The following is a 19,953-nucleotide window of genomic DNA, read 5'->3' on the forward strand; positions in this document are numbered from 1 at the left end:
CTTTATTTTGTCAATTTTTCCCTTTTATTCTTTTTGAGAACGTAGCCTCAGTAGAATAACCACAGATTTTATTTTGTACTTGAAATAATTAGTGATAATTAGGCTGCGGATTTTATGCATTTATGACAAAAATGTGTAATTCAAAACAATAAAAAGATTAAAAAGAGTTTAGCAATGTCGATGTACTATTTTGACCATATCAAAATTATTAATGAGCAAAATCGTTTTTTACTTAGCTCCGCTCCTATAGATTGCAATTGATGCATACAAATTTTATTTTGCATTAAAATCCGCAAATTTAGCTGATAAAGATCCGCTGATTATAATCAGTACTCTCTGAAACCTCAGTTCCCAGAAATTCGTTCATGAATCCAGCTCGGCGTTGTCAAGCTCTCAAGGTCACTTCTCACCCCTACGGAAGAATTGCTATAATTCCGAACCAAGTGGACATTTCAGTCTGAAAAAAATCTTGCACATTCTCGAAACCCACGTCCAGAAACTCCCCAAGTTTGAAATCCATCCACCCAACAGGTCCTCCCAAAAAAATTTCTAAAAATTTCCACTTGCTCCACATCTGAAAGTGAGGTTTTTGTCGAAGAACGAGCAGTATATAGGGTAAAGAGTCCGGATGAAAGAACGCTTGGTTTTGGGTCGTCTCCGTTGGTCGGCGTTAATCCGAGAAAATACCGATTCTAATGGTAAAATATCTCCGGCCCGAGTCGGCCCGGTTCGTCCTCCTTATTTCGACGCGGTTCTCGTGCAGTCTCTCTTTCGCGACGGCTAAGATATATTGTTATTAAATGGTCTCCCTTCGGCGGTGCGCGCACGCCAGTATATTACGTAGCGGGGCTTCTCTCCTGCCCTCGTGCACGCACGCCACGACAGCTCGCACGCAGCCTGGCCTTCTACGCGCGGATTCGCCCTTTTATTTACGATCGCAGGGCATGCGATTCGTTTCGTGGACTTCCGGTCGCGACAGCTTCCCGCGAGACTCGATTTTCCTTCGATCCGGTCATTTGTCCTTGGAATTGCCGAAAATCCGAGCAAAATCGCCCTTAGAAACACCCTAATACCGCGAGAAAAATTCATACAGCTAGATCAAGACTTTAGGCTAATTTAAAAAATTGTTACAACTTGATCAAGCCACGTGGGAACTTCAAAAAATTAATGGAGCCAGATAGAGCTATGAAGGCAACTTAAAAAATAAATATGGGTGGCTGGAGGCATTACGAGCACTTAAAAAAATAAATACAGCTAGACGAGTCAGGAGAACAATTAAAAAATAAATAGAGCAAGATCGAGCTACAAGGAAAATTAGAAAAATTAAATGAAGTAGATAAACTCATGGGGAACGTGTAAAAAAATTGTGCCTTCTAGAAAAAGTCGCGAGGACCAAAAAAAAAATTCGTGCAGGTAGAGCGTAATTTTTCTCATGGATCCCAAGTACTTGAGGGTGGTGTAGAGCGGGTTGCAGGGCGGCGTCACTTGAACAATACAAGGGTGGTGCTGAGGGGGGTTAGTTACCTGAGAAATGTGTCGCCACGTAAACAATACAATCGAAGGACAGTTCAGTAGTTTCACGGTCGTCGACGAGTACGTGTCGGTGATTGTGACAGTTTGAGTGTAGTGGTTATTCCGAACGAGTTAATTTATTTCTACTATACTGCGTGACAAGTTGTAGTCGAGTGGGAAGCAGTTCTCCACTCTCTGTGAGTACATATATTGTATATTATAGAGAAATCTTATTCTCGTATAACGCGAAATCTAGAAGTACGACCAAAGGTCTGGATTCGGTCTGCGATAGTCGAAGTATGAGAAATTCAGGGAGACTAGCGAGTGGTGGGGAGGTTAATTGAAAAGCAACGGAAGGGTGTCATTAAATAAACCGCGAGCGTTCCTGCGGTTCCGCGGCGCTGCCCGGTTCCGCCGGCACTTTTGGTAATGAACTAATATTTGCAATGTCCGTCCGGTCGGTGGTTTTCGTACCCAACGTGGCGGGTCCAGGCTTACCTTCCGCGTGTCGGAGGGTGCCAGCTCGCCGGCAATCTCCGCACACGCGTCTCTCGCCAAATAAATCCCTATCCCATCTTCGGGAACCACGTCAAACAATTCTCAATTTGGAGGTAGACGTACCAAGACAACATTTCTTTCTCAAAAATTAACTAACTCTCAATTCTGATTCTGAAAAAATTCAACAGGCTCTTTAAAAATAAATTCCCAAAAATTGCCATTTGCTCTTATCGGGAGGTTGCATGTTTTTGGTGAAGAAAGACAACGGTAAACAGGAAAAAAAGATTTTAATGGTAAATTATCGACTTTCCAACGTCTTCCTCGAACCTCCGTCTCGGATAATGACAGCCGAAGGGGGTCTCCTCTCTATCAAACGGTTTCTAGCCCTCCATTGACCGCATGAACACTCGCATAAGCTCCAGATCGACCGTGGAACCCCGTCGAACAGTTCTCAAATCTCTGTAGTCCCTTTCCGAATTTTTTTTTCGTCGAACGCGTGATAACGAAGAGACGCGGAAACGTCGATGACAAACGAGCCGAAACGGTCACTCCGAGGGGAGTAATCGTTTCCCAATTGAAATCCAATAGCAAACGGTATCAGCTCGCCCCTCGAGACGCCTCGTCAACCCTCCCCCCGACCATTGATCATCGGTCTAAAGTGTGTCTGACGCGAATTATGCGGGGGAACGGGGCCCTCCGGCTGGAAAAACCGTGTCCAAGCCGCGAGCCACAGAGACCGGAGGAGTCGAGGAGAGTTTTCACGGATTTAAATAATATCCGTTTATATTATCGAGAGCAGCTCGGGCTGAAAGTAGCAGCCGTGTGCCGCGGCACACGTTTCCAACGTGTCGGCGACCATAAATCCGGCCGCGCAGAGAACGCGCCGCACCGCGCTGTGCCGCGCCAGGGAGAGAGAGAAAATCTACAATTCTAAAGCTTTCCATAAAACACTCGACAAAACGCTTCGCCCGCGGTTTTCGAGTGGCCACACCGGGCCCACTCCACTTTTCCCGCGTCTTCCCTGCCGCGCCAGCCCCCTCGCACACCCCCTGCCCACCCCCGCGGATCTCTGTTGAAATATGTAAAACCGTGTAACCTCTTCAATTTACATAGCAACGGGAGAGAGAAGAACCGGCACGCTCCTCTCTCACTCTCTTTCACTCTCTCACTCTCTCTTTCACTCTCTCACTCTCTCTTTCGCGGGTAGACCCAGGCCGCCGCCGAGCTGAAAAGTGGCCGATCCTCCTCTTATTAATTGATCGTCCGAAATCCGACGATCCACTTCCCTCCCCTGCCGCATCACCGACATCGAGAACCCTTCCGCCCCTGTTTTTCGCCGGCCACCCTCCACGGTTTTCTATTTTGCGGATCGGAGACGCTTTCCGTTCCATCAGTGTTGCAAAGAAACTGCGGACAGTTGTTTTTACTTGAAATCCAAGCGAGTATTATTTGGAAATTGTGGTCCTTGACTTTATTTTATTTACATAGATTCTGTATTGATTTAAATTAATTTTGTATTATATGTTGGCAAGAAGCTGTATTTAGCATTGAATCTAACATTGAACTGAACACTGAATTTAACATTGAATTGAGCATGGAATTTATATTGAATTTATAATTGAAGCATTTAGTACAGAATTTATACCGTTGAATTACATTTATATTTTAGCAATTAATTTTATGTATATTTTAGCACTGAATCACATTTGTATCGGAGCATCGAATCAATAAATTTGAGGTGTCGGTCAACATCATATAAACTTCACGCGTTCCAATTGTCATTTCTACAAAGGTAAATACAGTGCATTTACCAGTAACAATTAACACTAACGCAGCATATAAAGTGACTGGTATATATTATTTAATAAGATTGACGAGAATAGTTGATTTCTATTTTTATTACAGTACATGTTCGACAATATAGATCTCTACACACATACACAATATAATAAACTAAATATCAATTTATTAAATCTGAAATTAACTACATTCTACTACATTGATTGAAATAGGGGGGAAATTAGTGCGAACCTCATAAAAATCGCACGGCAGACCCGCTAAAACTCCGAAACAAATTCAGCAGCAACCCCCCACCCCCGTACGGTAGAGTCTATTTCGAATTTTCCTCAAATTTCCTGTGTATTTCTTCTTCCGAAATGATTCACGGAACCAACGGTAACGATAAAGAACAAGCTCGCGGGAAGGGTAAAGGGGTGGAAGTCCCCCTCCCTGCAGAATGCCTGGAACGTTGTCTCACGTGATAGACGTCCATCATCGCGCACGACGAAAGCCTTAGCGTCGCGACGTGCGGCCGCGACACACGTAAATACACGTGTGTACCGTCGTTGATACAACGATCATCTTTTTTTTTTTCTCTCCCCCCGGTCGCTGTTCCGCCGCCTTGTCGACGGTAATTGCAGTCGCTCGGTTCGTTTTTCTTGCTCCACACCCCCGTGTATTCCATTCTCTCTCTCTCTCTCTCTCTCTGTTCTCGTCGACGCTATCCGTGATCCAGGCCGACGCGGCGCGCCGTTGCCACTGGTATTTCGAAACTCGCTGAACAAACAAGCGCCGATAAAAGTACCGCGGTATATAGTACATCTGGAAGTAGGGACCATCAGTCACGGCGCATCTGCGAACCACTTTGGTTCCCTCCGCCTCCGCCGCCTCCCGCGCTTTCCGAGTCTCTCTCTCTCTCTCTCTCGGTGCTAGGTCTCTCGTTTTCTCTCTCCTCGGCCCCTACGGGAGTGCAGCGGGTGTCCCGAACTTCTATACCACCCACACCCGCCCGACACTACGCTGAGCGCCGCTAAAAACCATTTGTCATCGGCCGCGTAAATATGTTCTCGAGCGAAACGTGCGATCCACTCTTTTCCCCCTTTTCTTTCCTCTCTCGCGTTTCTCTCTTTCCTTATTTGTTTCTGCCTCGAATGCTGCTCTACCGAACGATTGCGACAGCCACCGCTGCACCACCCCCGGGCTGTTATGGAACGTGTCGGAGCACGATCGTTTTGTCGTCAGTGGATCACCTCGGTTTTGCACGGACTTCGATGAGCATGAGAACTTACGAAACTGCTTTTTAAAGATCATTTAATATGGAAATGTCGATACGAATTTTTTTGATATATTCAGACAAAATTAAACAGGCTTCACGAATAAAATAATGCCTGCAACAAGTACCTACCCAGAAGCAGAGTTGGGCATTAATCGATTAAAATTTTAATCATGATTGATTGATTAATGTGTACGATTAAAAAAAGAAATCGTCGACAAATCGACGATTGATTCAATTGAATGATGAAGTTAATTGTCAATTGTTGATTAAAAAAAGAAATCATCCGAGAATCGACGATTGGATCAATCGATTGATGAAGATAATCGTCAATCGTTGATTAAAAAAAGAAATACACCTAATACGCAATACACCTAAACTCAGTTTACATTTTTGTCAGTATTCATACATGTATAGTTTTGATTCCGTATTTCATTTCGAAATTTCAGCAGTTAATCATTAATCAATTATCCGATTGACGATTACGATTGAAAGGAATGTATTCGTTAATAGCAATTAACGACTAAAGTATAAATTGAATCGTTAACTGCAATTAACGATTAAACTGGGACATAAATTTTTTTTAATTATGAGGTTAATTGCGATTAACGATTGAAGTAGAAATTTAGTCATCAATCGTAGATTAAATTTTTGCCCAACTCTGCCCAGAAGAGACTTAATCTCTCTCCGTAATAATTTCAGAGGTATTACGTATGTTTCATATATTTCATATTTATCTGGCAACTGAACCCCGTCAGCCATAAAGACGAATACACACGGCACACCTTTCGTTTCTATAAAGATCGGAATTTCGTCGAAAGATCCGGGGACTAATGCGACAGTGAAACCATTAAATATCGAAGCGGCGCGCGGCAAAAAGGGGCCAGAGGAATAAATGAACAAGCGATCGAGCAGGCTCGGGAGATAGCGAGAGACGGTAAGGGGGGTTTCTCGCAGCGCGAGGTTACGCAGGGTTTATCTTTATTTCTTGTAAGCCGCGCGTCTTCGCCCCGGAGGGAGTAGCTTAAAAAGTTGCTCTAATAAAACCCCCCGGGCCATTTGTCAAGGGGTGTGTACCCGCGCGGCGGTTCCCGAGTTTCTTCGCTCGAAATGTATGTAAAACACATCCCGAAAGACGACGACGTGGTTCGCGGAGTCGTAACCGGGCGCGCGCGGCTTCTGATGGCCCGACATCTAAAATAATAAAAGTTGCCTCCGTCATTTGTCAACGCTTCCTCCGAGGACCGACTACACCTCGTAATTTCGCGATGTCGCAGCTGCTACCCCCTGCCACCCCTACGCACGTCCTTTTTCATCCAACGACTCCGGTTTTCTTCGGCTTCCGACGCGCCCTCCGAAGTACAAGATTTTTCCTGATACCCCGACACCATCACACGCGGTAGCATACGGTTGTATCTTGGCGTACAGGTCACACGAAAATTGATTATTATTTTTTAGAATTTTTTTAAAGCGTCTCAAATTGTGTGCGATTTTAAGGGTAGGTGCTTGAAGGTTGTTTTAGGAGTCGAGCTTTGCGATTTTTTTACGATGAGGCGACGGAAGCTTTTGCTATGGAACTTGCGCGGCCATTTTTGTCCATGTTTTATCTAGCTCAATGAATTTTTTGATGCCGGGGAGATAAAAAATCAGCTTACTGTGAGCGATCAATGGGCATCCTTGATACAAGTAGACTTCGTAGAGGAACTTTTATTGTATTAAATGATGAGGGTGTTTTGAGTTTTTGGCTGAATATAAAATAGTATTGCAGTCTAAACTATTAAAGCAGACATTTTGGTCCCTTAAATTTGGATGTTTTTAAATTGACAGAATTTTAAAACTACATTGTAGACGTTTTAGATCGACTCGGACATTTTTTAATGCTGTAACCGCTTAAAGATTTACAGTCTAATCAATGGACAGTAATTAGAGCGCCGGAGCGCAACTAATAACGTCGAAAAACGTAGAAGGCGGTGTCCCCTTTTGTAAAAAGCAGGCCCCAGTGAAAGATCCGAAGATTTCGGGACAAAGAAACGGGCATTTGGAACATTCTTGACAGATTGAAAACGCAAAGTTGAGAAAGATATGACAGTAAATTGTCCGAGCGTTAATTAAGCGCCGAGCGTAGGAGCTGCAAGGCGGAGTGGGGAGGAGGAGGTAAATAAAACCGCGGTTTCGCAGAAGGCGATGCGAAACGACGACGTTGGTTCTTTATGCGAGTCCGCCTTAATCCTTTGTCGAACGGGCGAGGACGCGTCTCGGGGTGAAATAATAAATAAAATGATACGTCGGTGCCGGGCCTCGCGCTGCCCGGCAATAATCTACGTGAACGAATGGTGCCAGACGACTTTTATGAAACGACCCGAACTGTGGCCCCTCTCTTGCAGCCCTTTTACAAGCTCGAAAAATAAAATCTGCTAACCCTTCCGCGACAGGACGGGAGAGAGAGATAGGGAGAGACGCCGGCGTTCGGATAAAACCTTAAATACGACCGCTGAACACCGGGGGCCGACAATAAAACTCTCGTAAACCATTCGCTGGAATAATGCACCTGCTTGACCGTTGCCACGCCACTCCGCCGTCCTCCGTTTCGCGATTTTCTACCGGTCACGCTCCCTACGACCATTCAGCTCCCTGTCACGGCGTTCGAATCGGCGTACAATTCTCCGCAGACCATTCGAGACCTCTATAATGTCTTCTTGAGCATTCCTCAATTTTTTCCGGGCCCCACCAACACGTTAATCTAACGCGAGTAAGTAGATTATTAGATTCTTTCGTGTTCAGCTCTGTTATTTATAAATAAATTTGGAGACGTAGAAAATCTCAGACATCCTTCGTAGAACTTAGAAAATACTTTCACTATTTCACAAGAATTGGAAGAATCGTATTTTATAAAGAAATTATTATCGAGCAATGTGACGACTTAGGCCCCCTTAATTATTCAACAAAATTCTCGACCTCGGTTCTTCTAAAATAGTTTCCAAAAATGTCTTCAATGTTCTGTATCTTGGACAAACGATAAAAACCAAGAATATGATGACTTAAACCCCCCCTAATTTAGCCTATACTACACGATACTGTACTCACATCGTGCTACTACATCGCCAATACAGTGCACCATGTCTTTGGAAACTGACGAAATCCTCAAATTTCCTCCTCGAAGAAAAGGCGAGGAATTTCTCGAAGAGTGTTGCACAATGGAGCCTGCTGGAACAAGATCCCGAATTGCTCCGCGAAAATTCTGGAGGGTAGGAGGGGAAAGTCGAGGGGCACCGGGGCGCAACGTTCCCGGCATTGAAGGAATGATCGAGCACCGTCCGCGTCCGGGATAAGCGTCCGCGGGCGCTCGGTTATTCCAGTTTATTTTCAAGTAACCCTTCACATTGCGCTAATGTATTTCTTTCAAACCGCCATTCACCCCGTCGACGTTTCAATCCGGTCCATTCACGGCAGCTCCACCCGTTGCTTCCCCGTGCTGTGTGAAACACTCACCCGATCGATCTAACCGCGTGCGCCACCGTCGACCATCGTGGAAATTTTCACACGACTTAATCCACCAACCCCCCCCTCTCCCCCGAGTGACTCGTGCCTTTTTCCTTTTTCCCCTTTCTATTCTTCGAGTGCCTTTATTTCTTCGCCCTTCTCTCTCGGAGGCAATTACCGGATAAATCGTAGAAAAAAGTCGAATCCTCAATCTCGTCGGGACAGCGAGGAGAAACGCGCATGTGACAAGGGGTTGCGGAGCACACATTCCAGCCAGATTCGACGGCGACAGGTCGCCGACAAAGGGTTCGAGCCACCAGGGTCCGTTTGAACCCCGTGGATCGCTAAATATTTCATTTCGTATCCCTCGAAACGTTTAATCTCGGCTCAGGTGCGCCGCGCGCCGCGAGATATCGCGTTGCATGTCCCGGCTGCTATACGTCCAAAGGACACACGCGAGCGTCGCATCCTCCGGATAACTTGGACCCGAATTAACCAGCGAAAGAGCCGTCAGGACTCGAGAGATCAGTCCCATCAAGTTCCTAGCATTGCTCTGCCAAAAAATCTCCCTTGAAACGAGCACTTGATTTTTCTTCCCTTGCGCGTCCTCGGAGGGTCCTGGGCGAGATGAGAATTAAGATCTGTTGTTCAAGCTTCTTTTATTTTAGTGCTTATAATTATAAGTGAAAATTAACAACCCCTAATTTCTCCAAGAAGTCTGCTAGCCGTTGAAAAAATTTTTCAAAAATAGAAACTTGCTATATAAAAATTGAGAGGGCTCTGTCTAATGGTATTTAGAAAAGTCTAGTGGTGACAATATGGCGGGGTGAACATAAATTTAATTAAATTATGCATAATTTTACTCGATCACCAATTTTATGAAAATTCCATCGATGATCGATCGCGCAATATTTTGTACGAGCGTTTGCGTCTAATGTTAGGGTCAATTCCCTCGGCGGTGTTTTCCGGAAAAAGTGTCGCGGGGGTGGTCGGGAAAAAAGATTCGCCCGATAAATCGTAGGCGTAAGAGCGAGCACCGGTTATTGCTCGCGTGCCTTTGTGGCTCCGCTCGAGGATCCGGGAACTTTCATTATCGGACTGCGCTTTCGCCCAACCCCCAGTTGCCATCTTCGTTTACATTTATGATTTAATATGATCGTCCATTGTTGCGTCCCCTTTGATTCCGCGCGCGCTCGCTCGCGAGTACCAGCACGAGAGAGCACACTCACCCCCCGTACCTTTTCCCTCGACAAATATCTTTCTCTCGGTTCCTGTTACGTATGTAATTCGAACGCTGCCGGTCCGTCTCGGAACATTTTTCCCTCGCTTCCTTCGTTCTTCGTAGAACTCCTGAACTCGGGGGATGATGGGGTTGCGAAATCTTAATCTACTGCCACTGATCCTCGTAATCATTGAAACTTCAGTGGTGCTGGATGTTGCGTAAGACTATCCTGGATTTTATTATGTTGCGCTAAAATGTTCAGTAGTAAAATTTTGCGATATTTTGCTCGGGAATATTTTCACGGTGGGCGAGAATATTCTACGTAATTCGACTGTTGCATTCTGTAGCATTCTGCGGCATTCCACAGAATTCTGCAACGTTCCATAGCATTCTGCAACATTCTGCAACATTCTGTAATATTTCATAGCAATATATAGCAGTTTATAGCATTCTATATAATTCTGTAATACTTTATAGCATTCTGTAATATTTTATAGCATGGTGTACTATTTTATAGAATTCTATAGCATCCTGTACTATTTTATAGAATTCTATAGCATTCTGTACTATTTTATAGAATTCTATAGCATTCTGTACTATTTTATAGAATTCTATACCATTCTGTAATATTTTATAGCATTCTATAGCATTCTATAATACTTTATAGCATTCTGTAATATTTTATAGCATTCTATAGCATTCTGTCATATTTTATAGCATTCTATACCATTCTATAATACTGTATAGCATTCTATATCATTCTATAATACTTTATAGCATTCTATAGCATTCTATAATATTTTATAGCATTATAGAGCGTTCTACAGTATTCTGCTGAATTCCAAAAAAATTCCAAAAAAACGCGGGGTCTTCAGTGAATCGGGAAACAAAATGATCGCGGAGCATGATCGGCCGTCGCGTCGGTGTTCTACGCGGCGACAACGGGCGGAATCGGCGCAACAAAAGAGGCACAAAGGGCGTTCGTGGTTGGAATATTAAATTCGCGGGCAGAATTCGACGAACTTTTCACCGGGAAGCATTATGGCCGGCTATCTGGATGATGTAGCACCGAAGTTGGGAAGACTCCTCCGAGTCAAACCCCCGGCGCTCTTACCGTTGTACCTTCTTCTATCTCCCTCTCTCTCTCTCTCTTACTCTTACTCTTGCTTTACCGGTTACCCAATCCCCCTATTTTCTCCGTTTCGCTCCTCCGTGTTCGTCTTTTCCTCGTTCTCCCCGTTGTCTCCCTCGCGAGGTTGCTGCTGCGGCTGTCGGCTCACTCTCTCTCTCTCTCTGCTCCTTCTCTAGGCATAGCTTCCAGGGTAGCAATCTTTTATTATTAGCGCAGGCTTTACCAGACAATGAAACGAAAGGAACGGAATATGATATTGTAGTACAGAGGCTCGGCGGAAAGGGAAGCTATTGTCGGTCTCTTTGAATTTTAAAGTCAACGATCGATACGGCTCGGGGGATGCGCCTTTAGCCATATAAACCGCTCCGCTCGCCCCCGTCAACCCTAGCCCAGCCCTCTTTTCTACCCTGTGCCACCCCCTACCGCCCTTTCACTGTCTTTCTCTCTCTCTCTCTCTCCCATACACACTCTCTCCCTCTCTCGTTTATTTCAGATCGCGGATGATACGAGCATTCGACGAACGGCATCACTACCCACACCATATTCGATTCGGTGATCCAATTTTTCTGCTCCGATGTACGTTCAATGCGATTCCGACTTCTTCCCAGAGAATTCGACAAAGAAATTTCTCTCCCCCACACCTCATTCTAGTCATGAGAAAACTCGCTTGGAATCCTCCTTCGTTCTACTGCGAGTTTCATGGTGATACACAAGCATTTTTTCCAACTGTTTCATTTCATTCATTTGCCCGATCCGGTTGGGGGTGGCACGTGCATTCTTCTGCATTGTGTAACATCTAACAGCATTCTGCAACATTTTTTAGCAGTCTGTATCATTCTGCAACATTCTGTAGCATTCTGTAACATTTGATAGCATAGATATTGTGTATAGCATTTCTATAAAATTCTGCAATATTATGCAACATTTTATAGCAGTCTATAGAATTCTGCAACATTTTATAGCATTTTGCAACATTCTATAGCATTCTGCAATATTCTACAGCATGCTCCAACATTTTATAGCATTCTCCAACATTCTATAGCAATCTATATCATTCTGCAACTGAGCTATTAGACACAGACCTCGTCCAAAAATTGAAGGGATGAAGAACTGCTTTGGACCAGCACCCAGAACCGAATGGGCCAGCATTAGCGACAGAAATAAAGGGTTGGCGATAGATCTAGGAGTTCGAGCATGTCCGGGATCGCCGAGATAATTAGATTGGCGGGTGTCTGGGCGATTTGGCTCGATTTTCCGTGGCTCGGGGGTTTCCGCGTGTCTTCGTTCTAGCGTAGAATTGGTCCCCCGGAGCGGAATCGTGAATCGGAAGCCTGTCACCCGAAATTGTCGGCGGTAATGATAAATTGCGCCCTCGGCCCCATCCGTACGAGTGGCGGCCGTGCGGGGAATCAAATTGCAATTTGTTATTTGTAATTCCGAGTGTCGCTTAATATACTCTCTCGCCCGCGTTCCTCGCTCTGAACCCTTCTCTCTCCGAACAGGGGACCGGAAAGGGTTAGAAATTAAGCGGAGCTTGATGAGAAAGCGCGAAGGTGAACGCCGCTGGCCCACGCGCTCGTCGGTCTCGTCTCACTGCGAAACGCTTAACCCACCCCCGAAAACCATCCTCCAACACTCCCCTCCACACCGAAAACCTCCGCGACGCGTCTCTCGCGCGTAATTAAGCGCGACACCCTTTATTTTTGCCAGACGTAATTGTTTTTCGACAACGAGGCAAGAGATACGGGCCCGCGCCGAGGGTTAGGGTTTTGTCGCCGGCACGTACGCACTTCAGCCTCCTTCGAGCTTGCATCGCGTCATCGTCGTATGCAATTCGCAATCTCGGTTCTTGGATTAATCAGGGATTGCTCCTTTGTTCTTCGTAACCCTGAGGTCTCTAGATTAATTTATGGGTGGTTTCGGTCAGACGCCTCATTTCAGCTTGACTATGGGATTTTTTGGCAGAGAACCCGAGAAACTAGGATATCGAAATTTTGTGCACTTTTTTGACCATCTTTCGGCAACACCCACAAATTTTTTCAGACCAGAGAGATCAAAATTAAATTCGCTACAGATAGTTAAAGTAGGTGACTTATTTCACATGTCAGGTCAACTTTTGCAATTTTTTATGATAAAAGTAGAAAAGCTTTCAGCATGAAATCTTCTGTAACAATTTCGTTCGTATCTCAGCGTCGTCCACAAATTTTTTGGACAGGATAGAAATCGAAATTGAGCTCGGTGTGGCGTATTTCCTCGACAAAGAGCGAGCTGCCGCAGCGAGATATCGGGTCTGGAAGGGCTCGAGCCTCGCGGTGGCTGAGTAGGCAAATATTCGATTTTGTCTATTCAATTTTCCAGAAAAATAGTGTGCGTGGTTGTGCGTCCCCCTGTTTCCCCTGCCCCCTTTGGTATTATCGACGAGTGTGCGCCGCGCGAGAAAGGAGGAAAAGAATAAGTTCGATCAGTCAGAGGGTGGCAGTTACCGTTTCGGTTATGGCTTTCGGAAGCGTCGTCGAATCCTATTCTTGCGCAAACCCGATAAGCGGCCTTTTACGCGTGTATTTTCGCACACGCGTCACCCATACGCACCCCCGAAGAGTCTGAGGGTGGGGACAGGGCCGTCTTATCCAACAGTGACGGTGCCCTGGGCTTGAACAAGCAGAAATACCTCGCAAGTAAGAAACACAATGATAGTTTACGTTTTCACGCACGGAAATCATAAACAAAAATATGTACAGATGAAAACAGATTTATTCGAAGGGGAATGAGAGTGTAGAAACGCCTGGGGCACGTGAAAACAGAATCAACCCCTTGATTCGTAATTTATTTCGCGACTGTGCGAGCAAGAATTATTCTGTCGTTGCAAATCACTCTGCAGAAGGAGCTATATTTATAATATTTACAGTTGCAAACTATTTACAAATTGGGGGATGTTCACCGTTCTTTAAATTAATTTTTGTTCTTGTGCAAACTTATCACAAGAACAAAAATTAATTATGGTGTATACAAGAGATGTGTGGGGGGAATAGAATCTACGATTCGCCCCTGCAGAGGGAGTGGGTCCATCGTTTCTGGCAGATTTCGTCGCGAAAGATAAGGTCCTCTATTTTCCTCGTTGATTTTCACGCGAGGCCGTTCGAAAGAGAATATTTCCGAGTCCGGTGGACCATGGGGTTGAAAAGAGGACCGATTTGTCGGTGCTCCCCCTCCCCTGTAGCCCTCGATCGTTCTTTATTCTTCTCGTTCGGCATATTTTCCTTCGATCTAGTCCCGAGGCTGGCTCTCAGACCGTGCAGAAAGCACAGAGGCGAGGGGCTGGTAGGTCGAGGGTAGAAACGGGGGATCGGTGAGTTTATTTGCGTATTGCCTGGCGGCTGAGCATCGAGGCGTTCAACAGAGCCGATGGGGGTGGTCGGATCTGCAGATGTATCGTCGTCGTACCTCGCGCAAAATCTTCGGTCCTATTCCGTGCTGATCGAAATGTAATTATTAAAAAAAAGGAACAATTGTGTGTGTAACCCTGAGAATCATAATTTCACGATTTTCTTCAACCCCTATATTTTTCACCTCCTCCCACCGTCTGCTGGAACGTTGGAAAAATTAAGAGCCGAAAGGTTAATCTACTGCAACAGTATTGAATCCAGTACTTACATCCACGGTATCTGGAACAGCAAGGGGTGTAAGAGATCGTGAGGGGTGTCGGCCCGAAGGGTGAACCGCGTAAAAAGTCGGTTGGGCGACGTTGAATCGGGGTAAAACCACGCGAGTGAGTGAATTCCGTGGGGCACCGGTTCGGAATCGGTCCATTCGAAACCGCGATAAGCCTCGTCGCGGTCTCCGCACCCCGTTTCATCCCTCTCGGGGTTGGAAATCCCGAGAAGGTCCCCGAGCAGCCATCGATGACCCCTTAATCGAGCCACGATCGCATCGAAAGTGATTTTTATTTTCCACGAATCTTGATTTACTCGCGAATGCTTTTCTCCGGCGAATTTAGGGGACGTTGGTGGGGGTCGTTAGGGGTGTATAGTACAACAGGCACGTTCCAAGACTGCAGTTTCACGGCGCATACGCAGCGGCGCGGCGGCTGCGGTTGCCTTTCACGAGGGGGTTTGCCCTCGGCGTTATCTCTCCGTTACGCGTTGGCAGGCATATGGCGGTCCGGCGGGTATGGGGGTGAGACACGGGGGGCGAGGGCTCATAATTTTCAGATTTATGTACAAATGTTTCTGGCGAGCCGGGAGTAGTCGCTTCTCTCGTGGGGAAGATATCTATCGTAAAGTTTCGCGGAATTGAAAAATGCTTTCGAGGCTTTCTCGTCGGCACCGGGGGTGCGAAAAAGTCAACCCCCCAACCCCCGCACGGATGACGTATCGTCCGGGAACCAGATCCTGCGACGCCTATCTCGCACGGATAAATGATCCAGCGCGTGCCGCGATTTATCCCGCAACATTCAACAGATTTGTTGGCTTTCGCTGTTCCTTTCGATTCACGAAAATGCAGAGATCATCGATTATCCTGACAACGAAATTTTTCATTCTCTGAATGGTTTTCACGAAGACACGATTCATTGTACAATCTAATAACGATTTAGACAACAATCGAGGTTCTACTGTACTCGTATTTATCCGAAATTATTTCGTATAGACTTGATTCCGTAAGTCACACTTTTTGTTTGTGTTCCTCGTTTTTTATCCGAGCTGAAACTTCGAAACACTGTCCACATGTTGCCACACGATTTGTGTACTCAGCCGGAGGCGAGGAAGAGTGCGAGATGCGAGCCGGAGGAAGCGAATAAAAACCGTTCGAACCTGTCTAAACAAACAAGCACTCGTCGCGGACGGTAGCTCACAGATTGCTGTTCTCGTCAGCGAGTCGAGCGAGTCCTCTTCTCTCGAATTTAATTGCGATGAATTTCCTCGAATACGTTTGGAAACTGTCTTCGATCTAATTACCTAGAATAATTAGTTGTGGTTTATCCTCTTGTTCCGTGTTTAGCCAACGAATATTAATTTCCATGTTCTTTAAGAAATTACAGTATATAACCTTCCTTTTTCCTAAGAAATTATCTATAGAAACTGAATCTCCAATCACTGTGACCATAAAATATATTGAACTACCGTTGTCTTGTGACAATAATGAAGGTCTTTAAACATCTATAGCAAATAAAATATTGGTATAATTTTATATTTGAAAGAATTACACAACTGTAAAAATTCATTAAAGAGTTAGGGGATGAAAAGAATGATTTCGCCCGGTGAACCAGGTGCCGAAGGGGTGGGTCAGTATACGAGTCCAATAGATCCAATTGAATTTTGATTTCCGAGGTGAGAACGAAGGATCCACGAAGGAGGTTCTCGCAGTTCGTCAAGCTGGCAGCTCGGAAGATCGGGCCGGAGGAGTCGTTGGTCTAAACGGTCGGTTATCGGGCTAGTCGATCGGCATTGTCTTCCCTCGGCAGCTTCAGAAGCCATTCGGAAGCGGAATACAGGCTATAGTAAAGATCAAGAGAGCGAGAGAGAGGGAGAGAGACAGCGCAAACGGCGACAAAGGTGGCCCCGAGCGAAATACCCAGCGCCGAGAAAACAATTTAGCTCGATCAACGTTTCTAGGCGGAATCTCAGGCGTCGTCTAATTAAACCGCTGTCCTGCGCGGATATAAAGTCGGAGGTTATCACCCAGGCCGTCGTATCTGATATCCCTGGGCCGGCTTAATCCGACTGTATTTCCAGGCCGAGCGTTTTAAGCGCGCTCGCGGTCCCGCTTCTCTCTCTCTCTCTCTCTCTCTTTCTCCTGTGCCCGTGTCCTCCCTTTCTAAGACACACTCTCTGTGTACGTGTATTTACGCGTGTACATGGAACGAATAGAAACTCTGGTAGTCTCATTTCCTGTCTGCGGGGGTCCCGCAGGGGATACATAATTAGCTGGTTCGCCCGTTCTGAGGAACAGACAGGAGGGAACCTTAGGAGACCTTTCCGAGAGCATATTCGCCTTCAACGCGTCTGCTCTTGCGATTATCGATCCCTCAAACTCGCAGAAATCAAAATTCCAACTCCTCGGACTGGCAATTCGGTTCGACAACAATCTTCACGACTGTGGTCTCTTCAAGTTGTGAGAAGTATGCGTCAGTGCAGCCTCTTTTCAACCCCCTTGCCTTGCAGCATCCACTGGGGCAGTAAACATTCCTCAATTGGTCAATTCGTTTTTCTGATAATACCTAACCCTTTGTCTTGAGATTAATTTCACAGTTAAGTGAAAAGGCTGTCAGTCCAAGAATTTCTAATTACAACACAAGGGGTGGAAGTAATTATTCTACTTCCATTTTTTTAGTCTAGAATATGTTTTTATATAACTATACAAAATTTTCGTAGAACTGGTCCAGTTCATTTTAATGGTTACAATTTTCAATCCTAAAACTGTAGTACATTTTAGGAATTTTTTAATTGGCTACATTATTCCCACCCCTGAATAGTGACATTGATTCAGACGCTTCTAAATAAATGTAACAAAATAAAAAATGTTTGCATTGACTGCAGGACACAAGAGCCAAATAAAAATTGTATTCTTCTTTTAATTATACTATTAAGCTGAAATTAACACACTGACAACCTTAAATTTTCTTAATTCGTCTACTACTTGAAATTGTACGTCCATTTTCGTCATAAATGCATAAAATCCGCAGTCTAATTATGAGCGAACGAAATAAACTTCTCTCATCGATAACTGCTTTGAGCGATCGAAACAGTTTTTCTTCATCGATAACAGTTATCGAGGATCAAATTTCTTGGACACTAATAACTGTTATTCCTAACCAAAAAGTATAAAAATCGATATTTCTTAATCATTTTGTTCTTTGAATTTTTTTCTTTATATTCTGTGTACATTATCTTAAATTTCATTAATGATCAACTTTTTATCAACGATTTTTATCATAGAAAATTTTAGAATAACTGATAACTTCCACCCAGGGGGTTGAATCGAAGGGGTTGGATGTCCGTCGACTTTTCCAAGCCCCCAACACGATCGCACAACTCCACACAATTTTCCTAGCGAGTTTCGTCCCATTTCCTCTTAAAATTCTTCTTCCTCCGTGAGGGGTAGTTTCCCCCCACCCCCGGAAGCGAGCCACTCCCGATGAACTCGACCGCGAGCGTATCAAAGCCGGCTGCGAGACAACGAGAAATTAATCTCAATCGTCGCCGGCCCCGTCCTCATTTATCACGGGTGGTACGGGGGTGTGCGGGGGTGGTGTGCGGACTGATACGAAGTTAGCAACGCTGGCCCGCGCGTCGTGACTGCCGTTGAGATCTATTAGTCAAGCGAGAGAGCGTACAGCAAGAGAACGAAGAAACCGTCATCCCCTTTCGCAGAGGGGGTGAGAAACGTAATTCGAAACGGAGATAAAAGGGGGTCAGTCGATTTTCGACAGAGGGGGCGGGTGCTTTGTCCGGAACGCTGTCAGTCGCGTATATCGTTGTCGTAAGTAGTCAACGAACAATCTTACCCCCGGCGACAATCAACCCCCGCGTAAACGTCGCAATTAACGCCGCTGGGCGAGCTCCCTTGTGTCCCGCACAGCGACAACTCCCGCGACCCGTCCGCTCTTTAAGCGCCGTATCAAATCTGCATAAGTATGGGAGACGGTCTTTAACGAGTTCCGGGGAACAGAGAGAGTCCTGACCCGGAATTTCAGCCGTGTTAGTCGACGGTAATCTTTTCCGCCCCCGGAAAAAGACGTCGCATTCGCCTTTTTATGGGGATCATTCACCGAAAACGTCGGCTCTAGGTACCTTGGATTAGAATTATTACCGTGGTCCAGAGAGTTCGCAAATATTTTTCTTGTCAGTTGAAACTCGTGACAATTGTAGGCTGGTTTCTTTTCCTTCGGAAATTGGATCGAGTTGAAAGTGAAATTTAGCGTAGATTGTTCGTAATTAGGGGTAGTTGAAGTCATACTTTGGCTCAGTTACAATTTGTTCAGAAAATACGGATTTTTTGTTAAACTGCAAGGAAAAATATTGAAAATAATCAGCGTTACAGTTCACAAAAAATTAGGGGCCGTTTAAGTCATCAGTTCACCAAACAATCATTTGTGTACAGAACACAGCGCACCAAAATCTCTGTTCACACGTCCTCTGAAAAATATAAGAGTGAAACTTTTACCCAACCAAATATTGAGTCTCTCCACAAAATTTTATTTCGTTGAAACGTTGTACAACTATGTTTGAGGATCCCCGCTCGAGAGCCAGAGGCGCATTTATTTTAACCATGGAAAAAGCGAGATAAAATTATTCCCCGGAAAAGTCGCTTTTGTTACACGGGATGTACACCGACGTTTGAAAATTTGGAAACCGCGTGCGCGCGGCCTGCAAAAGAAGTGAAGTGTTCCGTCCATAAATACACGTGCCCCGCTGGAAAATATTATTCCGTTGTATCGATGCAACAGCGTTTTAATTGTGATTAAAAAGTGTAATAATAAAAATCTGAATTGCGGAAGGTGCTCTCGAAATTTTTGAGCGCCACGCTGGCCGTATAACCTGTTGATAGCTGCGCGCAAATTCGGGCGAGAAAGGCCGGTCGACCAGACTGTCCGCAGAATCTACAATTATTTAACGGTAGACCATAGCTACCTGTCTCTTTCTTGTTGTCAATTTTTTTATGTCATAATTATTGAAATACAGTTTTTTCATTTTCGTAAATCAACGCGTACAAAAGTGGACAGTACTCTGCTGTTGACGTTCGTTTAGATCATTTTATTTTTGGGAATCTATACTTTCGGGCATATTTCTGAATTGATAATTGTAGACTGTGGATTTTTATGGAAAATCAAAATTACAAGAGTTTGCTAGCTTCAAAGAAGCTAAATTCATTACATTTTAGGTACTCATTTCTGTTGTAAAATCTACTGTGTAATCATTATTGTAGATATGCAGAAATAAGTGTTGAGGAAATTTGTAAAGTGAAACTCTAATGTTGATGAAATTGGTAAAGTAGAACTCTAGTGTTGAGAAAATTTGTAAAGTAGAACTCTAGTGTTGAGGAAATTTCTAGAGCAGAGCG

The 19,953-nt window shown here is 44.9% G+C and overlaps 1 protein-coding gene across 5 annotated transcripts in view; it reads left to right on the top strand.

Annotated features, from left to right (window-relative positions):
- Dac (dachshund family transcription factor) overlaps nt 1-19,953 on the top strand; it is a 250,242-nt gene that overhangs the window by 125,479 nt on the left and 104,810 nt on the right. The gene's annotated exons all lie outside the window — the stretch shown is intronic.

This window comes from Lasioglossum baleicum, chromosome 16 (genome assembly GCF_051020765.1).
Source record: "Lasioglossum baleicum chromosome 16, iyLasBale1, whole genome shotgun sequence".
Lineage (NCBI taxonomy): Eukaryota > Metazoa > Arthropoda > Insecta > Hymenoptera > Halictidae > Lasioglossum > Lasioglossum baleicum.